The sequence below is a fragment of the Triturus cristatus genome, chromosome 3_2 (genome assembly GCF_964204655.1).
Source record: "Triturus cristatus chromosome 3_2, aTriCri1.1, whole genome shotgun sequence".
NCBI classification, from domain to species: domain Eukaryota; kingdom Metazoa; phylum Chordata; class Amphibia; order Caudata; family Salamandridae; genus Triturus; species Triturus cristatus.
This window is the reverse complement of record NC_140584.1, coordinates 822,929,737-822,956,272: the sequence shown is the minus strand read 5'-3', so window position 1 is coordinate 822,956,272 and position 26,536 is coordinate 822,929,737. Positions and strand designations below refer to the sequence as shown.

The 26,536-nt window shown below is 44.2% G+C and overlaps 1 protein-coding gene across 3 annotated transcripts in view; it reads left to right on the top strand.

The window, feature by feature from the left end:
• LOC146858226 (queuosine 5'-phosphate N-glycosylase/hydrolase-like) overlaps nucleotides 1-26,536 on the top strand; it is a 244,336-nt gene that overhangs the window by 72,603 nt on the left and 145,197 nt on the right. Inside the window, exon 1 of one of the 3 annotated variants that reach the window (XM_085649032.1) lies at nucleotides 17,432-17,455. The exons of the other annotated variants lie outside the window; for them this stretch is intronic. The gene's annotated coding sequence lies outside the window, so the exon portion shown is untranslated. Of the gene's footprint in view, nucleotides 1-17,431; nucleotides 17,456-26,536 lie in introns of those variants that run through there. 3 annotated transcript variants of the gene reach the window in all.

Genomic DNA, 26,536 nt, shown 5'->3' with positions numbered 1-26,536 from the left:
TAACTGTGATGCAGTGGGCAGTCCTGCTGCATCTCCTTCCTTAATGATAACCAGCATTTACCACTTACACACTTGGCAGCAGTACTACCTTCACTAATGAATGTCCCTTAAAAAACAAAAACACTTATATTGTCCCCTTCTTTGGGGGTATCTCTCTGAAGAAGCTGTCACCATACAGTGCTCCCTTCTCTTTGACAATACTTATGAATCTCATTCCTTTCCTCTGTCTCCTAGACCATTACTGTGAGGCCCCAGGCATCGAGGGGATTAGGGCTCTGCATCTAAATGCAACCCTGCTGGCCTTCTACCTGCCACCCCATGGACTCAGCTTTCACAAAAAACTGCCCTTGAATGGTTTAATACGAACTTTGAGGTGCCGCTGCCTGAAATCAAAGGGTGTGGTTGAAGCGCAGAAAGTTAAAAAAGAAACCAGCCTTCTTACCAGCTGTTAATTGATTGAGACACTTGAAGCTAGGGCCACTGGAATTATGAGTTTCTGCAGCAGCAGCGTTTTCCACATAATTATCAGTTTACTGCATTTGCTACTTAATCTGCAGATTTCAACAAAAAAACTTAATTCTAGCTCAAATTGAACAAAAGTTACTTAAAGCGTGACAAAGTGTTCCGGAGCAGTGGAAGGCCCTTTACAAAGATTGACTGGTAATCTTGTAGTTGCTTACTGCTGTATTTGGGTGTTAAACTGGTAACTAATGAGGCGAACTATTCTGATGACAGCGTTAACTTGAGTTAAAATAACAAAATAAAGAAGTAATGCTAACCGCAAAATGTGGCGCGTTGCGCCGCATATTTTACCTTGTCTTGCTGCATAGTTTAGTCAAACCTGCCACATAATGTGGTTCTCTTCTGCTGAATAATTCACCTTTGCTTGCTGCAGAATTCAGTCAACACTGCTGCATATTCGTCCTTCTCCTGCTGCATATTTCCAGTGGCCCTGTTTATAGTGTTAAGAGCTCCCAGCCTGTGGCAGAAAGCACTGCGAATATGTAAGTCATTATTTTAAGACAGTATTTACATACTCTAAGCTAGGCTGCTGCAAAATGATACAGTGATTAAGATAAAACAAGTTCTTACAAAATATACTTTTTAGTAAAAGTAATCAAACTGTATCTGATGCAGACATTTTTGTAAGTGTCTTCAATATTCTAGATCTCAGCTGATAACACCCTTACATTACATCTCAAAAAGAATAAATCTTTGCCACCATGAAGCTTTAAGCCGAGCCACTGGAATTATGCTCCATAATGCTGCATATTTTGTGATAGCATTTACTGCATTATTTTGCAATTTTTACACTTGTTAACACTGTGCTGGCTTTTATTGACCCTCATAAGTGACCACATTAACACCCACATATAGCAATAAGCAACAGAAAGGTCACCAGTCAACCTTTAGAAAGGGCCTTTTACTGTGAGGTAACATGTGTCGCTGCATTTTTAGTAACCTTTGAACCGTTTGAGCTAGAAACAAGTTTTTTTAATATACAAATTATGCAGCAAATGATGGATTATGTGGCAAATGCGGGAAATCCATAAGTATGTGCTGTGAGTGCAGGGTGAGCGTGAAAGTGAAGGGTGAGAATGAGGAGTGAGTTGTCTGAAGGCAGGGTGCATTTCCTGACACTTGAAGTAAATCAGCATGTTATGGACGGCGGCGTAGGGTTTCAGATAAAAGTTAAACCATTGCTATTATGGAATTAATCAGGGAACAAGGGTGGAGGAAATAAATAATGTGCTGATCCTGCAACAAACTTCCAGTCTTATGATTAGGGTGCCAGCTCATTATTTTGATGTCGCAGTCGGGACAAAAATAAACAGTTACCTAAAGCTGTATTTTCAGCACTTATCTGTGCGTACTTCGAACAGCAAATATAAATAGAAAGCACCTGTAATTGTGTTCTAGGGCGGCCCGAATGATTCATGACTGATAATTAAAGGGAACAAAGACAGAAAAGTCTAATTACAAATAAATACATACTATATATTTATAACCCTATTTAGTGTCAAGAGAAGGTCTTTGCAGGCTCTTTAAACAACACATGGCTGGCATTTTTCTATTGGCAACCCTACTTATATTCCTTTTCATGAAATGCATTCTCACACTAGTAAATGTAAAATACAAATGTAAGGAATAGGCAGAGTTGGGGCCCAGGGGGTAATGAAACCAGAAAAAAAGCTAAGCCTCGGTAACTGTAAATAAGCAAATGGTCTTTAAAGACCGGTGAAAAACTCGGGTGTGCCAGAGATAAGACTCCAGACACTGCCCAGCCAAGCCCACAGCTGCCCACTCACTGACCTCCAGTCAAAACGCACTCTGATCTCACTTCAAGTGCTTCGGAGTAAATTAAGACAGCCTGGAAATGCAGAAAAATAAATATCGCTGCACGTCCAGGCCATCTTCATTTACATGTACTTGGAGAGGCATTTGAGCCCCGCTGGGAACCCATCCACGCCCCCTCAGGGGTGCGCACCCCACAGTTTGAAGACCTCTGACCTAGATAATATTCTATTTATTGGTCCTACAGGGTCATTTGTTTGTCATTTCTCTTTTCAGGGATATTCATTAGGCATCCTCTAAGCCCTAGGTAAAACTGAAGGTCCAACAAGTAGACTCATTTGTAGACATAAAGATATATTCAGCATAGGCACATGAGATCTACCTGTAGTTAAATTGTAAAAATTCTAGTCGGCCTTGGAAACTTGTTTAAAAAAAATCCCCAAAAGGAACACAACACCAACTGCAAGCCCTGATAGGGTAGCTTGGGTTTGCTTTGCTGGTTATCTCCTTGGACAGAGCAACCTCTATAAACATATTGATAGTCATGCCGAGGCTCATTTAAGACACAGCATACAAGGGAATCTATATACGTCAGGAATGACATGAGATTTTGAGTTTGCTTCTTGCAGGATATTAATGGCAGTGTCATATGGCCACAGCCAGCGGCTCCTAATTGCACATAGTGTTGTACAGTGACGCAAACAAGGGGTTTGGGTCTAGGTCATTATTCAGAGAAAGTCGTGTATGGAGCTCTGCTCAGCAGAACAGACATTTCTGGTACTGTTCCTGATAGTTTAGCTATGAAAATTTGGGGAGAACACTTTGCAGCTCGATGTCTGGTCATATAGACGTTTATCATTTAAAGCTATTAGCAATGAAAGCACCCAATGCTCATATGTTCTTTGGCTTCTAAAATAATAGATTTTCCAATGTCTATTTAATAGTATGTTTTGTACAGATGTGCATGTCCTAGAGGTGAGTAATGTATTCAAGTGACAATGGTTCTCTTTGGCACCATTAGTCATCAATTATTAATAATCAGCATCAGTTACTGAGAGCTATTAATGCAACCAACTTTGCAAAAAGAAACCATCACTCGAAATCACAAATTTTGTAATGATTTATACAACGATTGTCATACATCAAGACCACCTATATAGTACATTGTGTCCCAAGTGAAACAGAACCACCCCAAAACAATAATGAAGTTAAACCCAGAGGAACAAGACGTGTGTTTCAGAAAAAAACTCAGTCCTTAGACTTGATGTTCTCTCAGCCTGTTCCATGATTAGGCTTATCAGGTTTGTACATATAATGTCTGACATTTCGACCCATGTGACGGGATATATGGCCTCATCAGGACAAGATGATAAGGGGACATCCTAAAACAAAAATGTAGGAATATTCTTAAAATCCAAGAGTGATGCGAAAGGATATGTATGGTTGAATTGGCTTATAGGTGACAAACATACCTCTCATGACAGCTAAATAGTACAGCTGTCAAGAATAAAACACAGTGGTATGGTTAAAAATCACCCCGTGTGTGACACCAAATGTTTGTGTGGAATAATAGGCTACTTACTCAGGAGCAACCACTGAGGGTAGTGTAAAAAAAAGTAAAAATGCAGAATAGTGTATACAGTCGCCATGATTCACAAAGGACATATGGAAACTTGGACCTCCATCGGGGAGCAGCAACCTCCTCAAAGACTAAGAAAGCTTATGAGAATGTGATGCAATTATTTTTTCCTTTTTTTTTGCGGACCTACAGGCAGCAGAAAAAAATTGAGGCATTCACTCTAGGGGATGTAATCCGATTCACTGAGACCCGAAGAGTGACTGGTAAATGTCTGGGTGCGATGAGAAGGCTGCCAGCTCCAATTGCTTTCTTCACCCATTCTAAAATTGACAGGAGATATGACAAACACATTCTCGTCTGAAAAGTAATGCTGACTTGGTATCAGTTATGCCCAGTGACACCCACTGTCAGGCACCACATAGGCATGGATAAGTTAGAAAATTGATAGACACAGCCAGAGCTGTAGTCATTATTTTATGAAGTGCTACTATGCCAGATGCACTGACATTGATATGGCATACTTTGTGTCAGGAGAAGGTAGTGCGAGATGTGGTGAAGGGAATAACATGGCAGACAATTGCCTCTTCAAGAGTGACTCGTTCAAAATTGCAAATAAAAACCATACAAGCACAGGGATGGGTTATTTCATATGTCACACGCACCAGGGTTCCACATTTACCTCTTAAGGCTAGCAAATGAGTTTTTGTATCTACGACCAGGAGGGTGCACCCCAACCTTCTGATTTATATGGGTGAAAAGCTACTAATCTTCAACTTCATTAGGGTCTTTCACATAGCTAGGGTCAAACGAAGGGTAATTGTTGAGGGCTTTTCTTTTTGCACTTAAAGATTGTGGCTGCAATGTTAGATGGGGGACGTTGAGCATATTACTGTTTTGAATGAGCTATTCAGCTTCATCTAATTTAACAGGAAACCAGTAATGTGTTTTCCTGGCGTAGTGTTATCCCTTTATCCAGAGAGTTGTCTACCAGAACTAGTACAGGCATTCCTTTACTCACAGGACTGCGAAAAGGCACCGGGATCCAAAACAGCCCGATGAGCAGTGGTGCCATGATTTGAGTATCACTGGTAAGGGAGTTTGAGGCTGGATCAGTTCCCTAACAAGGTGGAGAAAGCCCTAGTGTCTTCAGTATTTTGGTCCGCCTCCTGGTCGGCGAAGATGTGGCATCTCTCTGGTGGCAGGGAGTTAGGGGACCTTTGCTCTCAGTTTTATGGTCAATCCTATCAAGACTATCTACGGTGATGTGATGCTAAATGATCCCAGAAGCCTGGAATGTCCAAAAGCAGTAACGCTGTTGGTCCAAATGTTTAACTTTTTGGTGGAGACAATAATCAGCTCTTGATTGCTTCCCCACTATTCAACACCTTCGTCCTTAAATGGAGACCTTTGATCTGTTTGCAGTTCCCTGACAAGGGCATAGATGTTTTAATAAAAATTATTTTTGGAACAGCTGTGGTGAAAATACCATACAAGGCGCCGAGCAGGAGCTAGGCTGTGCAAGCCCAGTAACCAAATCACCTGAGGCGGAAAGTCTGAAAGATAACCAGCTGGACAAGCGAATGGCACCTTTTAGATGTACTATGCGGTTGCATACATCAAGGTGCTTATTTCGGAGGAAGGAGGTGGGTAGGATCCCCTCCAAAAATCATTTTGTTTGCTTCTTAGTCACTTTGAATCTGGAAAAATGTTGCGTGCAAATATTATTTAAGTATGTTTAAAAGATTGCACCCGAGTAATATGAGAAATATTTTGGTGAAATCCTTTGTATAAAAAACATTCAGTGTTCTGGACTATATTAAAATAAGCTATGGCCATGTAAAAAACCCTCAAACTTTGATCTTGTTTGTACCCTGACTATTCAGGTGCCCGTCTTGAGGGTGTAGACCCTCTTGCTCTCTGTGTTTCCATCAACCCTGTCTTTCTGCCTCATCACTTTCTCTCACTGTCTTCTGCTACCTCACCCTCTTCATCGCCTCTGACTCGCCATTGATTTTTAGGTCTCGGCTCGAAGGCTGCGCTTGCACAGTCTCGCTCCGAGATTTAATGTTAGGAGTGGGGCTTTAACCCACCCCTTTTTTTTACCTCTTCTCCATTGGCTGGCCTCTGAAATACTAGTCAGCCATTGGAGAAGAGCATTGTCTCTCCAAACAAGCCCCGTCTTTTTCGGATTCGGGGGCGTGTTTTTTACTTTCTTTCTCTCCTCTGGAATGTAAACATTCCAGCCAATGGCAAGAGGCGAGAAAGAAAACACGCCCCCGAAAACGCCGCTGCGTTTCTCCGAGGCATTTCTACTTGACCTCGGAGAAAGGCGGCGGTGTTCATGGCTGTCTCCGATGACTGCTTGGAAATATGCTTTTTAGAAAACGCTGCAAGTACTGAGGTACCGAAGATGCTCTGTTGCAGCAAGGCACTGAGTGAAGGTAAAAGGAGTTTGATGTAAATATACATGCATCAGCAGCGGAGGTGCAATAAGTGTACTTGCTGATGGTGCACTGTTGTGGATATGTGTAATTAGTTGTCGATATTCCCTCTCGCCATGCCAGCCTGTAACCCTCTAAATGCCCCCTGGTTCTTACTTGGTAAACTTCTCTGAGCCCGCACCAGGTCCTCAGGAGGTGCCCGCATCCCCCCAGCCGGTCGGCGTACCACCTCCGCAGCGTGGACACGGTCAGGTTCCACACGAAGCGGCTGCTGTTGAAGAGCAGGTCCTCCACGCCGCACATGAAGGCTGAAGCCATGGGTCCGGCGGCCCCCTCCTCAGAGCCGCGCCGCGCGCCTGTGCCTCCGCCGAGGGCTTGTGCCGCACTCCGCGCTCTGCTGCGTGCGCTCTGGGAAAGGGCAGGGAGCTCGAGGCTCACACAAACTCCGCTTTCATTGTGTTTACTGGGCTGGCTCCATTGCCTGGCAGTCGCTGACCGCGGCGGCTGCAGTCCCTCGGCAGAACCAGGCGCTCACAAAACAGCCTTGTGTGCTACTCGGAGTCTTACCCAAATCTCTGCTAAGCCACGCTAGTGCGAGCACTATATTCCAATTACATTTTAACCCTTCTGCCACGCGCCCAGACAATAGCCATGCGCTCCTTCCGTGGAAGGAAAGCAGCACCTTTTATCCCGTCTCAGAGAATACATCTGCCCATAATCTCTGCCCATATTATTGTGACACAGATTCATGTCTAATCTTCCCCGTCTGCCTGAAGGGGACTAATATTTGAACATCGCTCGCTCCTTTCTCGGTTTGTTTATTCAGCTGCGATGGACCGGTGCTAACCGACCTGCATTACAACAACACCGGCCCAGAGCTCCAACAATAAAGAGAAAATCAATGTAATTACAGCTGTGGTGCAAAGAACAGCAACGCCAGTCCATGCCAAACCATGCTGCGGCCCTGTCCTTCTTCAACGTTGGCGATGCATCAGCCATCTTTGGGCATTCACCTGTGCAGGAAACTCATGTGGTCCTCGTAGGAGAAAGCAAGATCCCATCTGATATATTTAAAGCCTCACAAGAGTTTAGCCATCTTTGAAATAAGATCTTTGTTTGGGTCACTGGTTCAAATCCAGCCTAGGTACACCACGCCTAGGGGGATTCTTGCAAGTCATGGATGATGGTCAGTTACTGACACAAATAAAGTTGATGGCCTGGGTTCTCCCAGGATTGGGAAAATTTGACACTTCGGGCAGCAGTTTCAGCAGAGAGGACAAAGAAGGAATGGGCATGGAATCCAAATACTAATCATGCATATTAGTCTGGGCCACTGGCATTTTGCGATGCTGCAGCGTTTTCCTCATAATTATGGATTTGCCAAACTTCCCAAATAATGCTCGCATAATAAATCTCGCATTTGAGAGTGATTAAGCTATTGACATTGTAAATAACAATGCGGTTTCTTTAAATGTTTTAAAAACATAAACAAAAATAATGTCATGAGCAATGCCAATAGCTCTAACTTTAACAATGCCGAGACCGTTGCATTGTAAATGCTTGTTCTTTCATGATGCTTTTCTCACATTCTCTCTATGTTGCCTTTCTCTCCCTGTTTCTGTAGCGCTCTCTTGCCTGTCACTCCTACCTGATATCTAAACCACTAAAGCAGGCGTTGGTAGCACAAGCAGAATTTTTTTAATTGGACCCATGCCACCTATCTGTAGTAGATTATAAGAGGGATAGGCCGCCAGTCGTTTCCTAACAGACACTTTACAGTGATAACAAAAATCACCTTTTCACAGGTGACAGAAAGGTTCTCACACAGAGACGTTTTAAGACATGGGCAAAGTGGGCAATTTCCCAGGGCACCCACCTACTGGAGAAAGTGAACTTTCTCTATGGCTAATTTCTGTTATTTTTGTATCTTATGTTTTTTTCCCCCCTCACTTTTATGTAGCTCGAATTTGACTCAAATGTGTCAGGTATCAGAGCGCTTTACATGAGCAGCAGTTGCGTTACACAAGGACGAATTCATTTTTAGGTCTCGCCTAGCGTTGCAGCGCATGCGCTGCTCACTCGGTGAGACTTCTAGTGAGAGAGGACATTTCAGAAGGGGGCTTGAAGCCCCGCCCCTCATTTTCATTGGAAGGCGTCATCATTTATGGTAAACGGTGGCCTCCCATTTAAAGTTAGGCTTCTTTGTTACCGGCCTTTCGCCTTTCATGACGGCCCATCCAGACGGATCGTTTGCTTCACAGCTGTCGTGAAGCAATTTCTTATCTAAAGTAGGAGTGTTATGTAAACAAGCCGTAAAGCAAAGGATCCAGTCCGAATGGGCCGTCCAGGGGCGTAGGCTACCCGTGTCCTCCAGTCTCGCCTCTCACTCTCTGCCCCCTTCCACCCAGCACGCCCAGTTATAATCTTTAAAAAACTCCCTTTTCGGCTGTCTTCGTTTCTGTTCGTAAAAACCTTCTCTTCTGTGTTCCGATCGTCGTCCCTTTTAAATGTGTTTCTATTTCCCTCTAAATGTCCCCGTAAGTTAGAAGTTCACCTTTTCCCTTCCGAGGGCACCTCGTGGGGTTAATTCCCAGTTGATGCGCTTTCCGCACTTACATCAACACCTTACGCCCTCTCCTTGGTACTCCTACGTGTGCGAGTCAGTGGAGTAGCTGCGAGCGTAGGCAATACTCAGCTTTCTCTATAACACCTGAAGTAAACGCAGAAATATAGCCAACTGGCGAAACCTCTTCAGCAAGAAGCGCCCACAGGCCACCAGTCAGTGCTGCCTATACTGTGTTCCTCGGTCTTTCGTTCACCGGTGTGACTGTGGTGCGAGCAGACACATTTCTACAGGTGTAGAGGGTCACACACTGTGCCTCCGATACTGCTCGGAGGCTGTAGGTGCAATAGATGGTGGCAACTTGCAAAGTATGCAGGGCACCAAAGCGTTGCACAGCTGAAGGTGCCCTCGCTGGGGACTCGCGGACTGCCTCTCTTGACCGGGTCCTTTAAGACCCTCCCTCTGGACTTAGATGCCCCACCCCATGCGCTCCTGACCTCCTCCCACATGAAGCCGAGCCCCTCCTCATTGTTATCGAAAGCACTGTCCATGGGTGCAGAGCGTGCTCCAAAGTCCATTGTGGCAACAGGCTGGCAGTGGGAGTGGTGGGGGAGGGGAGCGAGGCGCATGGTGGATAGTTCATCACTTGATTAGGTAGCTCTGCCTCCGGAGCAGCCTGTCCAGCACCTCTCGCCAGATCCCGGAGCGTAGGCGGCCCCAACACATGTCAGCTCCCGTCACCTGAGGAGCGTCAATCTCTGCTGTGCCTCTCCAAGGACAGCCGGTGCGCTCTCCAGGGCACCGCCACAACTCACTCTGAGCGCCTGCCCTCAGGCATGAGCCGCACCCTGCAACCGTGAGCAAACAACAGGAGAGGACACAGCCCTCGCCAGCAGACATTAGAGGACCCAGCCCTGCCAGCTCCTGTGCCCGGACAGACCACAGCAGAGGACCCATCCCCGCCAGCTTCTGTGCCCGCTGTTCAAACAGACCACAACAGAGGACCCAGCTCCTGTACCTGCTGCACGGACAGACGACAGCAGTGGACCCAGCCCTGCCGGCTTCAGTTTGCGCTGCCTCTCTTGGCTTCCCCGGTACCACCCTCTGAGGTCTGCACCCTCCGTACTTCAACCTGGCCGAGGGCACCCGGATCTCAGCCTCGGCCACCTGGATCTCAGCCTCGGCCACCTGCGGGGAGGAGAAGGAGACGGGCCAGGCCATCCCGGACCTCTACTGCAAGCTGGTGGGGGTCCTGTATTGGGGGACCCCAGCCAGACCATCCAGGTAACCACGCGCGCTGTAAGGGCTGCTGTGCGCTGTCTATAGGGGACTGTGAGCTGAACACCCAGGCGGCGTTATGTACATTCAATCAGCCCCACACCTCCCGCGGAGCCTCTGTAGGGACCAGTACACACAGATAACCCTACAATCCACAGGGGAAGAATCGTAGTAACACTACACAAAGACATCTATAGGGAACCGAATCCCGCACGCTATCCATGGGGCCCTGGTTAGTCCATCCAAGCCACCCCCAATCCATTGAGGGACACTGATTGTTACCTATAGGGATATACAGGCAATGCAACGCATTTGTAGCTCTTTCAGATAACCCTAAGTATGTAGAAGTCACTACATGTATTCTATAGGGTATCCAATGCTGGTGAACGTGCAGTCTATAGGGAACACTGAGCTTTATATAAGGGGGGCCTCGTCAGACTGTCGCGGTACAAGGCGCGTCTGTAATGACCCTCCCCATTCTGTTATTCAGGGAGGGGGGTGCATCCAGGTAGCGTCGCATCTGTAGGTGCCAGTGTGTGCTTTCTGCAAAGGCGCTCGGGCTCTTCCAGCACCGCGCGTTACTCATCAGGTCCATATGGGTGGGAGGGGTGCACGGGCCGGGGACATCGAGGAGGACATCGAGGATATCCTAACTAGAGCACCAAGGCAGCGCCGGAATTTGTAGGGACTATCACTGGAGTAGGGTGTGGGGAAAGTAACACTATGTTCAGTAGTGGCATATAAGGGGGGCGCAGGAAGGAGGATCATCTAGGTAACACTACTTTAATAGGGACACTGCATGCTGTTCCTGCGGGGGGAGGCGCTGCAGTCACACCACTCAAATAATGCTGTAGGCTGTAGGCTCCACGGCTTGCAATCGATTAGGGGATCTCTGGCCGCACAGCACAGAGACCACGACAGCCACTTAAAAGAGGGTGGGTGGTAACCAGAGCTTCCGCTTGACCATGCCAAGTGCCAACTGTAGCGACCTCCCTGAATGAACCCATTGGTTAGGATTCGCTTATTAACAGATAACTGACCCCTACATGCTATTCACTCTGTGTGTGGGGGGGAGGGTGCTGCCCGCTGCCCTTAGAAGTACCACGCAGCAGGAGCCACGCTGCACGGCCATGGGTGCACCATGTCTGTGCTGGGACCCAGACAGACACATCGAAGTCTGCGGCACACCACTATGTGACGGCACAGGAAGCCTGCACATCTGGGGTCACTGTGCACAGTGGTGAGCAGGTATCCCTGCACCAGGGCACCTCTGCCTCGTTAGAGGTGCAGAAGCACATGTACTGTCAGCACACCGGCATAGTAACAGCACCTCCGCGGAGGCACCTCTCAGTTCTGGGTACAGCGCGCCTTTCTGGAGAGCTGTATGCTTGCTTGTTTCAGGGAGAGCTGCACGCCTGCATGTAGTTAGAGCTGCACGCCTGCCAGTCGGGAGAGCTGCACGCCTGCCAGTCGGGAGAGCTGCACGCCTGCCAGTCGGGAGAGCTGCACGCCTGCCAGTCGGGAGAGCTGCACGCCTGCCTGTCGGGAGAGAGCTGTATGCCTGTAGCGAGAGGTGTACGCCTGTCTGTAGAGAGCTGTACGCCTGCCTGTAGGGAGATGTGTACGCCTGCCTGTAGAGAGCTGTACGCTTGCCTGTAGGGAGAGACGTACACCTGGAGCGGTGCAGGCACTTACAGCAGGTACCCCACCCTTCATTTCTCTCCGTGCCTTATTTCCCCATCTCACATGTCTCGTCATTTCTTCTTCTCTCTCTGCCCCAACACACTTTTTTTTTTTCTTTTTTTTTTACTTTAATAAGCGCAACACCGTCTTCACGGACACCGCGCTATGCAATGCAATAGGTGTTGCCTTTGGTATTGTAAATAACAATGCCTTTTAATTTTTTTAATGGCATTGCCATTTATAATGTCAATACCTTAAAATAATGTCATTGCGAGACCTATTGCATTGTAAATGCTTGTTTTGTTAGGTTCGGGGAGATTAAGTAATTTGCCCAGAATCACAGGATGTTGATCGAACCCGGTTCCCCAGCGGCTGCTCCATGAGGGCAATAGGGCGGCGACCCTCTAACCATCACTGCCTCACGCTGCATAACATAATTCCTTATCTAATGCAGCTTTTGCATGAAAACAAATTATCTTACCGATCATTTGTTTTCATTGAAAACTGAAATATCTCCTTACACCAGAGGAGGGCTTCCTGGCCTGTATTGCGCAGGTGTCAGGCGTGAACTGTGTTAAAACGAAGAATGATGCGCAGGCAAGTCTTGTAGAAAAGGTAGTAGATTTATTCTTCAGATTACTTCATAGGTTACAGGATGTTAGTCTGATCCATATAAGTGCCCCACCAGGAGCAGCCTCCTCGCTGCTCAGCTCTTCCACACCAACTGATTTTCCTTTAAATACAAACCCACTGAACATTTTAAATGACCTCACCATAGGCTGAGCAGCAAGGCAGAGAACCTCAGTAGGGAGAGTGCATTGAGTAACAAGTACATTACATTACAAACTGTTACAGCCCTTCCTCACACTGACGCAATACCTATCGGACATGCTGCACTAGCGTCAGCCAGTGCAGCATGTCAGATAATGGTGACACGGGGCCTGTCTGTAATGCACCCTTATGCGCCACCAGAAGCCCCGATAAAGGGAAAAGAAGCGCCTCCTTTCCTATCTGACCTTCTGATTGGGCATAAGGTTGTGAACCTCGCTCTGGCGCCATACAGACTGAGGTCACTAGCAGTGACGTGAGCGAGGAGAGTGCATCTATAACAAAATCCTCTGGGCGGGTGAAACCAGAATGTAACCCGAGTCTCATGTTTGAACGTGACACGCAGCTTAGCTCTTAGAACACAGCAATTGCACAGCACTTGCCTCATGGAAAGCACGTGGACGGATGAGCGCGAGTCTGGAGCTATAAGTAAGTCTTCTGATTTCTGCTCCTTTCACCGGTCGGCGGCTCGGAATTAATACCCCTGGTGGCCCCAACTGCCTAGAGGTGGTTCAGTTTCAGCTAGGGTGACCAACCGTCCGTAAATTTCACGGACAGTCCGTAATTTCGGCCGTCTGTCCGTTGTCCGTGAAGGATTCTTTAACGGACGCCATTTGTCCGTAATTTTAACCGGGCACCGGTCGCACCACTCTAAAAGCGGCACAGCTTCCACCCACCTCCCTTCTTGACTCCGATGCTGTACCAAGGCTCAAATACCCAGCAGCATTGGAGAGGCGCAGCGGATGGCAACCCTCACACCTTCAGCCCTTGATGAGCTGTTAAGAGGTGTTTGAAGGTGAGGGAGGGGCTGCAGCTGCAGGGGCATCTATTCAGATGCAAACAGCCCTGAATGGGTCATGTCTCTGCAATTTGGAGGGGCCTCACACTGTTTGCTCTTGATACTTGCACAATTGTCACTATTGCCTCATGTAACGTACCGTTTGATTTTGTAACATGCTCACTTATGTATCATCATTGCTCCTATTGTGAAGCGCTCTGACACCTTCGGGTAAAGTCCGCGCTATATAAAAACGCAATAAATAAATAAATAAATTCCCTTTCTGCCCAGGGCCCCAAACATCCTAGAACCGGCCCTGATTACACCAGGCAGCACGCGGTTCTCTTCACAGAGCTTAATTACTGTTACTAAATTGTAAGCAGACCTCGGTTCTTCAAACATGCAGTCTATAATGTAATAAAATTAAGAAATGGCGCAATCGCACCCACACTGATTAACAAAGTATGGAGGACAATCCGTTAAATCAGTTCTCTTGGAGTATCTCCTTTAAGTACTGTACATCAGTGTGGGGTGGCAAAACTAATATTTTAGAAAGAGAGCCTGTCTTCTCGTTGTATTGTCCAGGAGGGAGCCCTACCCCCACCCTGGAAGGGCCAAGATGATACCTGAATACTGCATGCCCACCCCTGTGCCCACCCTGGTGGATCCTGCCCCCCCCCGTGATGGCTCCTGTCCTCCCATGTGGTGGCTAATGCCCCCCCCCCCCCCCTGTCCCCCATCCCCGTCTGTGATGGCTCCTGTCCACCCTGTGATGGATCCGGTCTCTGCCCTGGGTGGCTTCTGCCCCAGTCCTGGAATGGCTCCTGCAGCGAGGGTGAAGTTCTTGATGGGCCTCTTCTCAAAAAGGATCAGCTCAAAATTAATATGGAAAGGAGGGCGAGTGAGTAAGTGAAGGGATGGGTGGATGGCTGGATGAATTAGTGAAAGGGTGAATTAAAGATTGAATAGATGGAGAATGAGAGAGGATGGATGGATGGATGGATTGATGAGTGAGTGGAAGGATGGATGAGAGAAAAGGTAAATAGCTGGATGTATGGGTGGAAGGGTAGCTGGATGGGTAAAAGGGTGGATGGATGAGTGAAAGGATGGATGAGTGAAAAGGTGGATGATGAGTGAGTGGATGGATGAGTGAAATGATGGCTGGATTGATGAATTGATAAGTGCAAGGGTGAATGGATGGACGGATGAGTGAAAGGGTGGATGTAAGGATGGATGAGTGAGTGAAAGGGAGGGTAGATGGACAAAAGAATGAATAGATGAGTGAAGGAGTGAAAGGATAGATGGATGAGAGAAAGGTTGGATGAGTGATAGGGTCAATGGATGGATTCATGAGTGGATGAGTAGATGGATGGGTGGGTGGATGGAAGGAAGGAAGAAAGGATGGCTAAGTGAAAGGGTCGACGGAGAGAGAAAGGGAAGATGGATGGATGACTGAAAGGGTGGATGGGTGGGTGGAAGGATGAGTGACTGGGTGACTGGATGAGTAAGTGAAAGGATGGCTGGATGGGTAAAAGGCTGGATGGATGAGTGAATGGATGGATGGGTAGAAGAGTGGATGGATGAGTGTACAGATGGATAGGGTGGATGGATGATGTATGGATGAGTGAAAGGATGGATGGATGGATGGGTGAAATGATAGATGGAAGGATACATGATGGATAGGTTTGCAAATGGTTGAATATGTGGGCTTACTTATATACTATTGCGCGACCTCCTATGATGTGTCTGTAAAACTTATCTATTGTCCTGAAGTTTTGTCCTGAATTTTGACCTCCTGTCCTGAATTTGTGTCCTGAATTTTGACCCTTTGTCCTGAATTTTTACGCTCACCGTCCTGAATTTGCACCAATGCCAGTTGGTCACCCTAGTTTCAGCTGTGGCGTATAGTATGCTGATGCTTTCTTTCAGCATTCTTATGTTATTGATATTTAAACAGAGCTCTGTTCTGGTCAAATGATGCACACTTTAGAAAAAGAAATCACTTAAAACGTGAATGCGCCCAAGATAAGTGCGTACTCACAGCTGAGGATCTATGGTGACCAGTGTGCCTTGGAAAACGTACTTCCTGTTTAACAGCCAGAGCATTTCTCTCAATCGAACTGCATTCACATCAATACTGACAATTACGAATAGTTGTCATTTTGTATAGCGTTGATGCTTCCAGAGTCTTTTTCAAAGCTCTTTCCTGGGTGGAAAAGGTGGGTTACAAGAATTCAAGGTGCAGCATCTCTCCTTGTAGATGCTTCTAATGAGGTAGCAGAGAGACAGAGGGATGCTGCCGCTTGAAAGAGACCACAGACGAGGGTACAGACACGAGAGTATAATAGGTGGCACTATTATTGATTATTTGTGGTTCGTTTTCAGTTATCTGTAGTGCAGCAGATATACTGGCACCAGAGCCCAATGCTGTAAATGGGCTGCCCCATCTCACAGGTGATTGTCTTTAATTGCCCAATTGGGGGAAGGGGTTGCTTGGATACAGCACACAGCCTGGATTCATGTATTTGAAAGTGCTCTGGTTATGACATTGAACAAAAGGAGGCTAGGTGAAATAAAGTATTTGTCTGGGATCAGACATTTAGACAAGCAGAGTAGCCAAGATTGATCACAAGTTTTCAAGTTTTACTGCAATTTAGTCACTAGATCGGTATCTTTGCTGACATCAAAATGTTAATGGCTTGTTATTAATTTTTGGAGGTTGAGATCAGAGCGTTGGACAAAAGACACACACTATGTTACATGTTATGGCACAGAGAGATTTGTCAGGATTTGAAACTGCTTCTCTATGTTGCATGGTTGGTAGCTGTAGCCATTAAGCCATGTCACTTCCCGTCATTTTAAACATGAACTTAGAAACATACACCTCCCCACCCCCAGCGACAATTCCATTAGTGAACGAAAAGTGAAATCTGTTTTTATGCCCACCATTATTTGGGCAGAGATTCTTATTATACATGAATCAACATTATAGTCTATTAAATCCAACACAAGGCATTTTTGTACAGCTATCATCCTGAGTTCACATATTTGAAGATGCTTGAATATTTGATAATGGAAGAAAAGGAGTGTCACTGAAATAAAATATTATAAAATATAAGTGGGGAAGTCAGCCAGGATTGATCTAAGGTTTTCTAGTTTCATATTGTGCTATTCATCCTCTAGATGGGTATCTATTACTTTTTTTTTTTACCTCTTAGGTTAATGTTTTGTCTTTCATTTTTGGTGCATAAAATAAGAGAGTGGGTGTCAGAAAGAAGCCACATGAAAGTTCGGTTTGTGTTGGGCTTGAGGGTCAAAGAAGACCTCAATCTGAGTTAGACATCTGTCTCAAGCCTGCAGTGGCATGGGCACCATCTAGATATTTAGGTCAATGTATGAGGTAATTGTGCAGGCAAATGCTCAATGTTTTTGTTTGTTTTGCAAACTTTTTTGGCAGAGAAATCCGTGATCCCCAAACCCATCTGAAGAAATGTAGCTCATTTCCTTCACTGTCTTGCTCACTCAAAATCCAAATACATTATTTACGCCTCACTACTTTCTAAATTCACCAGCCGCCACTGCTCAATAGTGTTAGGCAACATAGGACTCGAATTAGCAAAAAATGGTTAATACAATTCAAAGTTGTTCCAAACAGGGGACCCCAAAATATTTCTTTGGCAGAAGCCCCCAAACTCCTTAAGATGACACTTGTCACACTTTGGATATGCTAAAAGGTTCGCCCCAACTCCACTCTGTGACCGGCTGGTTATTTAAATGCAGATGTCTACAGAAGGTGTATTCACCCACTGATCAGCTTTATTGATTGAAATGTTCCTGAATCTAGCATGGGCACAATATATCACTAGTTGATGTATAACCGAGGTGATAAACCAAAAGATAATCAATGTTGAAACAAACTTGGCACAGTCGGCACTCTTAATTTTATGGCAGCCTGCTGGTTATAAAATCTCGTATATTTCCAGTCTAGTGCTCCACTCTGAAAAAGGCAGGTAAGAATTTTATTTTGTACTTGAATTATTAGTAATTACTTTAGGGTTTCGGCAGATCTCTGTCGAAAAACGTAGCTGTGGCCTAACATTTCTCATTATCGGCTATAATTCTTAGGATTAGCCTACCATCTGTCCTGGTCTCATATCCAGTAGCAAATAAAAACGGATATTGAAACGGGTTTCTAACGGGCTGTATTTTCATGCCATGATTACAGGCAATAACCCCAAGTGATTTAAAATTTGAATGTGAAAACGTTAAGGTAATCCATCAGTTATTTAATTCCTGATTTTTGTTTCACGTTTTTACCTAATATTGCATTCCCTAAGAGTTTTTGCTATTGTTAGTATGTTGTGTTCCTGTATTTTTTTCGTGTGATATATTATTCTTGGATAGCGCATACTTTGTACTGAGTTACCTGTAGGTGTTTTTAACAGGCCACAATTGAGAGCTCTGGAGTTGAGGTTGAAGGCAAAGTGGGTTTTTCACTGTACCTGTTAGTGGGTCAAAAAGGATTTCAGAATACATGGTCATCCAATCATTCTCTGCTGAGTCACAGTGCAATGATCACGTATTCTAGTTGCAGTTGTGGTTCTGTGCAAATGTGTGATCGAGGGGCAAATTTGACAAAATATTGACCAGGCAAAAGAAAATGCAGTGTTACAGGTCGGTGGGTGCGTTGTGTATTTGGGGGTAGTGAACGAGAAGCAAGGAAATGCATTCAGGAGAGAGTGAAAAGAGGCGCTGAAGAGGAACAAAAGAAGTAAAACATATGGATGGAGGAGATGTGGATAGAAAAAGGGTGTACATGTCTAAGATAGAGTGAACATAACTGGCGTGGTTGAGACAGTGTGAAGACCACTACCTCAAGCCTCAGTAATGTTTATTTCATAGTCCTATAATTAAAATCATTGACAGCCAATAGTCCTAGCTGGTTTTAGGTCTATGTCATGTTGTGCAGTGTATCTGGATGAAGTAACAGAAAGCTCATAAGGGCACCAAAATGCCGGTCAGATTCACACTATAGAAAACAGAGAAATGTAATTTATGTGTTTAAGCCACGTGCCCATTTTAGATACCCCCACACACTTTTTTTCATCCCACCTAAATCCCTACCTCCAGTAAATGTACAATACACTGGGATTTCTTTTCCTGTTATTTGGTTAAACAAGCCTTTTTCAGCAATATAATAATGACCAGCAGGAGTCAGTGGAGTAGCAAGTATACCAGTGCATCGTTTACTAGTCCACCAGTGATTCGAGTAAAAGGACCTTTTACTGGGGCTAACAGAGGTACAGACAGATAAGCTGTTGACCCATGCCTATAATCATGTCACCGGTTAGCTGGTGGAGAGAGCTTAACCTTCTGCAAGAAAGTACACCTTAGGTATCCCCCTTTCATCTGCAGTAGGCTTGCATGATTATTGCCCTCACTAGAGGAAAAACAAAGGGCTTTCCAGAATGGTACAGATTTGATCCCAAATGAGTGCTTGGCCTTTCTTCAATTCTCAGTCACACACACAGCATTGTTTTAAGGTATGGGAAAAGGAGACTCTGGCCCAGGGCCCCAACCTTTCAGCAGGCCCCCTAGTTAAGGTGACTAGACATCTACTGCTGTTTGTGCTAACAGTATTGTGAGTGTCAACGAATACACAAGCTCGATGAGCAGCTCCCACTGCGCTGTGTGAGTGATATTTGCATGGTTGTGCCTCACTCCATATACAATGCGTTGTTAACGCCAAGATCTTCACTTTGCCTTTGGGCATCTTCCTTGTAGAAAAGACATATCTAACACACTACGAATGCTGAACATTTCTAATGCCAGATAAAGGTTACTGTTACTAAGCTACCTCTTTAAAAAAAAAATCTTTATTTGCTTTTGTGCATTTTAAACATTATAGTACATTCTGCACATTATTATGGTTGTACTTGGTTAAATTCGAAGTAGGGGCCATGGATAACTAAGTTAGAATAAGAAAAAATAGTGTCCTTCAGAAAACGCCTATAGAATAACCCTGATAAGCAAATTCCATAGAAAACACTTCATACTGGCACATCTACTACAGAACCTTACTTGACTATGTTGGTTTGTTACGACTTCGATGGTCGGTAACAAAGTTACTAGTGAAGTGATGAACAGGGAGAAGGCAGGGTAGGGATATGGGGAGGTTAGAGGACCCGAGCAGTCAGGTAGCAGGTGAGGCGTTAACGGAGCAACGTTTTCGATCACCAGCTTGTGGAACGAGTTGACGCTGTGGTTTCAAGATGGGACCAGCATTGGACATCTTCAATCAGAGGTCCCAAACCTTTTCTGTAATAAAAGCTATTTATGATCAATGTAATGATCTCGAGCTATTAATATTATTAGTGATGTATCTAGTAGCCATCAGGCAAAGTTGCCAGCAGTAATGTAAAGAAATGCTTTCGTCCCCTTGCAATTTCTCTACATGGGTAATGCTTTTACCAGCTGTAGTTGCATATTCTAAGCCCTAGGGTAATAATATTAGTAACAGGCCTCCCCAATCAGTGATGCATGATTTATCACTCAAATGTCGGCTTTAAAAATATTTTGGAAATTCAACAACTTTTATTTAGACATCAGTATACAAGTTCTGAAAATTCATAATTTTCACCTTGGAATGCACACTTTAAAGTTTACTAAACTTATATTAATTCAACCAAGCACAATCCTCTAATTTAGTAGTCTGGACTGCACAGAGGAGAGCAATTTACAGGTAGCCTGGAGAGAGCTATCAATAGCTCAGAAGCTACTTGTCAGAGAAGCGTGCTCTATATTATCTTGTCCTTTTTACACTTTACCTAATACAAATTGAAACGTGCAAACTGAATGCTTTCATCTATTTTTAGATTGGGCTTTGTTTCTGTATAAAAGTAAGAATCTTCAAAAATTCACCTCCCAGAATGGTGGCTCACAGGAGTCTAACAACTGACCACATTTCATAAAGTCTGCTGTAGAGTTTTCAATATTAATCAGAAACATAACTTGCAGCCTGATGGACCCGTGTAACTTGAGAACTCTTCATTCAGAAACCGCAGACTGTAAGATAGGACCGTTCTACTGTAAAGTGCCTGGGCCAGTAAGATCTGTGAAATTTTAAAGATCGATCTGATATGTTAGATTGAACCCGTGAGTTTTGTGTAATCAAAGCTTTTTTTTCCTCACAGATATCTGATCCTCTAAAACAGGGTTCTCCAAAGTCGGTCCTGGAGGGCCGGTTCCATGCCAGATTTTTAAGGTAACTAAATGTATCTAAATGTGGATATTCTCAAATTCTGGCATGGACCCGGGCCTTTAGAACTGACTTTGGAGAACCCTGCTCTATAATATGCTTAATAAAAGGAATGGCTTTGCTGTCCAATGTATAGACCTGTACAAATGTTGAAGCCTAATGGATAATTGTTGTGTTTGGGACCTCAGCCTCTAAAATCTTACTGCACCAATGGGAAGCTATCCTATCTGAACCCTGAGCCTGGAAATTCTCTGCGCCCTGAGGGATACCTCTGCTGTCTGAAGCTAAAGCTGAAAAAATCTGGATAGCTTTTCTGCCTTTGCATGTTTGAATGCACTGGCTCAGGCCAAAGTTATTATTATTTCTATTCCATGCCAAGGATGTGGAGTTGAGTGGGACTGCCTCTGTGTTGACACCTCACAAATTCAGACCCTTAGAGTAAAATAGAATATTTCTAATAGGACACTGCTATAACACCCACATTGGCAATATGTTCCTTCATAAAACATTAAGGGCCTGATGTAGAGTTTGGTGGCCGGGTCCTCCTTCACAAACCTGACAGGTATCCCATCTGCTTTATTGCAAGTGCCATAGCATATAATGCACTTGTAATAAGCAGGGCGGAATTTCTATTATGTTTGTGATGAAGTAACTCGTCCGCAAAACTCTAAATCAGTGCGTTCGTTTTTAGTGTAGGTGGACAGGCATTCCAGCCTGTCTTGTATGCCTTTGTAGTTTCTATCACTTTTGTGTTGCACATAGTGTGCCCCAAAGTATGTCTCGGCCCAGAAAGCACAGAGTACCCCTTTCCATGTCCTTTCAGAAAGTAAAAAAGAGGCTACTAACTGATACAGTGCTGGTAGGAGGATGGATTACTGAAAACTTCAGCCAGATCTGACACTAGTCTGATTGGGAACGAATGTGTGGTTCTACAGCCATGAAATCGGTCCTATTCTACCTGCTTTTCCAGTTTCCATTGATTTGATAATTGATGAATGAGATCTTGTTACCTCAGAACTGAGGTTAAACAGAAATCAGTTACACATTAACCTTTTTATATTGATTGACTTTACACGCCTACCATGTGCAAACAACTTTGTTTTGATTGTGACAGCCGTGGGCTTGAAATCAAGGGTCACGCTCCTTTATTGACTTTTTTTGGAACTTTGAATTTCTTTCCCCCTACTGATAGAAGTGGCAACGGCTTCCTAAACTCATTTCAAAATAGTTAAAGTATGCCTGCCATCAAAAGGAAGATAACACCTTCCAGTGCTTGGTCTCATAAGACCTGTACCTAAATGGACGGGTAGAGGAATGCAGCATCATGTCAACTGTGAGGAAAAGGTGAGAGAAGAGAGAGAAGAAAAGGAGGAGGGAAATACATGGATCTAGAAATAAGACTAGATCAGGGACAGGTAGAACTAGAGCAGGGGCAGAACATAAACAAGCATTAGCAAATCCAATTGGCCTTGCCTATGAGAGGTATTGGATTTGGGAGTATTTTGTAGCCATGCTGTACAGCAGCGGAAATGCTTTGCAGTGTGGCCAATACTAATTTTAAAAAAGCACTATAACTCAGCTAGGGCTAGTGTGCTTTTTCTGTTAAAGTGAATAGACACCATATTCATCATAGTCTTTGTTTAATTCTTATTTTTAGCCATCCTGCACAGCAGCCACGCTGCTATACAGGATGGCTACAAATCATTGCCAAAGTCAGCAATGCCCGTGCTGTGAGTGTGAACAAAAGGCAATGGCACAATCAAAAGTTTCAAAGGCGAGACCTATTTTATTTGCCAATGTTTTTTAGGTCTCTGAACAACTCCCCCTCCCACCCTCCATGAAGGTAGTTAATCTCCCCATGCTTTAAAAAAAAAAATACGATTTTTGTTAAAAGAAAATCCTATCACATATGGAAAGCAATTGCGCCCATGTCCATGTCTTAGTGAATATACATTTGGAAGCAGATAAAATCTTTTGTCACAATAAAAGCAGATGACATCTGCTGTCATGATAAACATCCATTTCATAGGAGAAGGGGGCTTCTCTGAAGTGTGTGTGGCATAGTAAAGCTCAGCTACTACAATGGCGAGAGATTCGACAAGGATAACGAGAAACAATAAAATAAGTTCCTCAATCACAGCGTGGTCAGCAATCAAGCTGAAAGAGTCAGCAATTGATCCATGCTCCAGTTGAAAGAAGAGGAAGTAAAGCTAGAATGTGCTGGCCAATTAGAAGTTAGCAAATAAGAGTAACATAGAAGATAACGAATGTTAAGCAACAGGCAGGCTGCAAGCCCCTTGTTTTATGCACTATCTCGCAAGCTAGAGCACATGCAGTGCTTGCGCTGTCGCATACGAGAACTAAAAAGGCAGAACAGGAGGAGAATGAATGAGATGATGCAAGATCTGCACCTGTTTAGCAGGAAAAAAAATTAGTTGATATGGAGCTAAATACATTTAGTGTGTTTTTATGTTGTCTCTCTTGAAAGTAATTATGTACTACGCATCTATATGTGACCTGTTTCATTCCTAACCAAAAATCATCCCCATTTCAATATTGTAATATTAGACGACGTGAAGGTGACAGCCAGCAAGAGTGCGGGTGGAAGTGAGGAGAAAACTTAAGAGACATGGCGAGCAGGACAGAAAATCAACAAATTGGCTCTAAACCCAAAGGTCAAATAATTAAAATGAAGTAGTTACTAGATTTACTAAGACTTCTTTCAGACATCCTTTTTAGGGAGGAGTAATATTTACTTTAAATGCTATCCTAATATGACCGACCTTTTCCCAACTTCACTGATCTAATTCTGACATATGAGTAATTCTAATCCAGCCCCATAAATTCTACACTTCTACTTTTTTCCAATAAAAATATGGCTTTCCAAGTCCGAGCATTAACTGAGGCAAAGGTAAGTTAGAAACGGTTACTTGACTGCATTAGGACATCTAATATTTGTTGCATTACGTTTTCCCATTTTGGTATGGGCTTTAATACTGACAGGGGTTGTGTGTCAAAAGCAGCAAATTTGAGGCTCAGGGCCATATGTAGGAAGCCAAATACCGGTCGGTAACTGCCGATTTTCGGTAAATATCCCGTTACCGACCGGTATTTAGGCATTTGCTATGTAGGGGTGCATATTTCAGGATCCGGTAATTTACCGAATCAGTAAAATTACCGAATCGGTAATCTTACCGATTCGGTCCTGAAATGATATGTAGGTAACACTCAAATGAGTGATGTCTAGGAAAAAGAATTCGGTATTTACCACCAAATATAGGTTGGTGATAAATACCGAATACATTGCAAAAAGCAATATTTTGCTGTAATAAGAGTGCCATGTGGCAGACATACATGCCCTTAGGGCATGTATGTCCGCCACATGTGCACACATGCAGGAATCAGGGGTGCAACAGGGTGTCAATGTGACACCCTGCCACCCTTGAATGTGCTCCCCCCCCATTACCGAATCGGTATTTACCGATTCGGTAATGGTAACTGGCTTCCTATGGGCCCCCTGGCCCATAGGAATCAATGGGAAGGTATGCATCATTACCGAATCGGTAAATACCGATTATAAATTACCGACCCTTTCCGAATCGGTAAATATTACAGATTGATTACCTACATCACATTTACCGATTCATAAATACCGAATCGGTAAAATTCGGTATTTATGAGTCGGTAAATGTGACCCTACCTACATATGGCCCTAAGTGTGGGCCATCGTTCCCCAGGCGTTGTGTTGAAAGGTTGATAGAAGACTGCCTTGTTTGGTCAGTGTACCTCTATTTGCAGAAGTTCAGGAGGGCATTTATAAGGGCTAGCATGTTTTGGGGTGTAGTGAGATGCGCTGGAACTGATGTGTACCTATTGTAAAGATTTTTGTCCATCAAGATCAAGTCTTCTTTAGAATTGATATTCAAACTTTATCAATTTTAATTCATGCTTTGTAGGCAAAACATATTTGAAAACTCATTGTTTGTCACGTAGTTAACCATCTATTCATTTGGGGAGAAGCATTAAACACCATCTATAAAGTTTTATATACTTAATTCTAACCAGTATTTACCAGTCTTACTCCATTATGTTTTGCAATGTACCGTTTACTACTAAGTTACTTAAAAATTTCTTCAGGGAATACAGAAATTCTATTCACTTTCAACCAATGATAGTGGTCCAGTGTGCTTTTATGATTCATCATCTGCATTGACAAAAATTCCTGGATGAGAAACCCCAAATCCCCTGTACACAAATTGTTAGTTGAGTTTTAACCAGGGTGGCAGAGCCAATTTGCAGTTATGCACAGAACTGGACACTGACTTACCCAACAATTCCCCTTGGAGAACCCAAGCCTCTTATGAAGTTGTTTGCGAATTAGTTTAGTGTTTATTTGTGTTCTAGAATGCAATTTATGACAAGATTTCGCTCAAAAACCTAATGGGAAATACTGCCAAAGTGAAAAATTCAAATGAAAATACATTACGAGCTTTAAAATGTCACAAAATTGGCAGCATTTGTTATAATATTTATGGAGGTATGTATTTATTACACTGTCACCTAATAGTGTTTTAAGAGCTTGGAGCAATGGCGAATGCATTAGAATACAGTAGCTGCTATATGGGAATGATTGGGCAAGCAAAAGTGGAGAGGGTTGAAGAGCTTTCAATGGGATTGACGGGATGCAACGAAACAAAATGATGACATTTTAAGTTTATGAGCTACTATTAAATGAGGAAATTGAAAATTTCCTCAAACCTCGAAAATGACACTTCTAAACATAGCACCTCACATTTGTTAGTTCTTAAAACAAATACTTCGAAAAGGGACCATTTCCCAAAGTTTTGGTCTCCAAAATACATAGTATATCAAGTTAGTGAAGTGTGAAAGGGAAGTAGAGTTTAAGGTAATGGGATTTGAGTTGGGGATAAAGGATTAAAGTATAGGGGAAGGGCATGGGGCATTGGACTGAATTAATGTTCATATGTAAAAAAAGAAAAAATGAATGTTCAAGTGTGTGGTTTGACATGTAAGTGTTAAGAGGCAACCTTAAGGCGGATGTCTGGAGAATTCCCTGTAACTCCCTCTTTCCCTCTCTATAGCCCTCTGGGTGCACTGAGTGCGTCACCTCTTTTTGCACACAGTGCGCTGCCTCACAACCTCTTTGTCTATGCACCCCTGTCCACAATGCAGTGCGGGCGCAGAGGCAAAGTATTGCCCTGATTCCATGGGGCCAATAATAAGTTACCTGTATTACAGAAGGGTTCACGCTAGCCCCTTCTGAAATGCAAAAAGTGCTCTTGGGGGTACGCCCTCTGGTACTTTACCTAATACTACCCCTTGTGTTTCATTTGAGGTACAGTGTGTGCTCCATTATATTTATTCTGCTTCTGTGAACATAGCAAGCCATTGTGACTTGCATTGACGAAGCTGCGAGGTCAGGTCAGCATTCGATCGAATGAATCGATTGGAGGTAATGCAGCACAAAGACAGTAAGTGCAGAGACAACAGACACACAGGACTGCCTCCAACAGTTATTAAGAGACATAATAAAAATTAGCACAAACCAGACCCCCAGGCTATTGCGGCATACCTGTACATATTTTGCAGCACAAAAATTGACATTTTGCTGCATTATTGCGGTACTTTATTTTACTTGTAATCATTCATTTTCAGCCTTAAATCAAAGGAAACTCTTTTAGCAGAGTATTCCACATCTCTACGGAAGCGCAGCTCCAATCCTACCCTCATGAGAGAGGGCACTATTTCTCCCTGGGATGTTCTAGCACCACTGCCTCCCTGACCCGTGAAGCATGACACCGCTCCCTCAGGC